Below are 1,840 nucleotides of genomic sequence, written 5' to 3' on the forward strand. Positions count from 1 at the left end.
AGCCGGTTTCTGGGGTTTTGTTTAGCTTCTTATTTGCAACATAGTACATAGTTGCTTAGAGTTGCAGCTGAGAGGCCGGCAAGTCAGGCGGGGAACGTTGGAGTCTGCAGTCACTGGAGCAAGCAATCCTCCCTGCTCACTTCAGTGCATGGCTGCCGGCCGCCATCTTGGCTGACAGTTAATTTGCATACGGATATGCTGATTAGCCAATGGGAAGGGTGGTGGTCGTACGCTAATTACCATGTTTCTCTTTTATTAGTGTAGATTTAGTAGAGGCCTAGTGCACGAATTTCATGCATGGGTAGGGTCCCTTGGCCTGGGCGGCAATCAGGGCCTTCCAGCTGCCAGCCGGGGCCTTCCTTCATTCCACACTGCCCCCTGGTGATCAGCGCATGTCATAGTGAGCGATCGAACTCCCTGTCTCTCGGTCGAACTCCCAAGGGGACACTTTACATATTAGCCTTTTTCATATATAGATTTTGTTAAGCCTCACCCAAGAATATTTTTTTATTGATTTTTAGAGAGAGTGGAAGGCGGGGGGAGAGACACAGAGAGAGAAACATTGATTGGTTGCCTCCTGCACACGCCCGGACCAGGGCTGGGGATTGAGCCTACAACTGAGGTATGTTCCCTTGACCTGAATCAAACCCAGGACCCTTCAGTCTGCAGGCTGATGTTCTATCCACTGAGTCAAACCAGCTAAGGCTAAAATAATACTTTTAAAGCACTTAGCAACATATTGGACACGTGTCCAACAAATGTTAATTTCTTCTTTCCTTTTCTCTATTTAAAACAGGAAATAATGTGAATAGAAATGAAATAAAAGTCAATACTTCTTAAAATCTAGGACAATTTTTAAAAATATAGACTTATGATTGATTTTGACTGGGTAAAATTTGTTCAAAGTTGTTTAGATAATCTTGCTTGAATCCAGAAAGAGTAGATTATTTTGGAAATTTATTTCTCTTCTCAAACTTTTTATTTCAATATGAAATATCAAAAAATATATAGTGGTGCAAAACCATATTAACATGTACTAGTAAAAGAGTTGAATACTAGTAAGGTAAATCCTTTACCATGATTTATTGAGACTATCCTTCTATATGAGCCTGTCTCTCAAAACAGCCCTTAAAGAAAGGATTCTCCAAACTCATCTTTGTGCCCTCAGCACACAGTACAGTGCCAAGCATGTACTAGGGGTTATTAAATATTCTGAGTATATATTAAATACAATATACACCTTCAAAAACTTAAGAAGGCCTATCTAATTATTTCATGCTGAATCCATTGACAGAACATATAAATTATTATTTCAGATCAGAATCTGGGGTTCAAAATGATTCCTGGACTGGGTGAAGGTTAAAAAATATATTCATATCAAAATGAAGCATGGTGATTCAGCAACCAACCAAACTAGTCAGCTTTTCCTCTCCCATAATTCAACATACAGCACTAAAACAACACAAAGAAATAAAGAAACTCAAATGTAGGCCATACAGGGAAATAATACAGCTCCAGGTGTACTATTAATAAAGAGAACACAAACAAAAATGGTCAGACATAACAAGCAAAGAGTAAAAGAAAGAAAAATACTTGAGATGAATTAACATTTTGCTAACTAAGTTACAAAAAATAGAGTGAGTTGAATCCTATATAATAAACCCTAATATGCAAATCGACCGAATGGCGGGACGACCAGTTGCTATGACGCACACTGACTATCCGGGGTGCAGACGCTCAATGCAGGAGCTGCTCCCTGGTGGTCAGTGCGCTCTCACAGGGGGAGCGCTGCTCAGCCAGAAGTGGGGCTCATGGCTGGCGAGCACAGCGACAGTGACAA

The sequence above is a fragment of the Myotis brandtii genome, unplaced genomic scaffold (genome assembly GCF_000412655.1).
Source record: "Myotis brandtii unplaced genomic scaffold, ASM41265v1 scaffold34, whole genome shotgun sequence".
Classification (NCBI taxonomy): domain Eukaryota; kingdom Metazoa; phylum Chordata; class Mammalia; order Chiroptera; family Vespertilionidae; genus Myotis; species Myotis brandtii.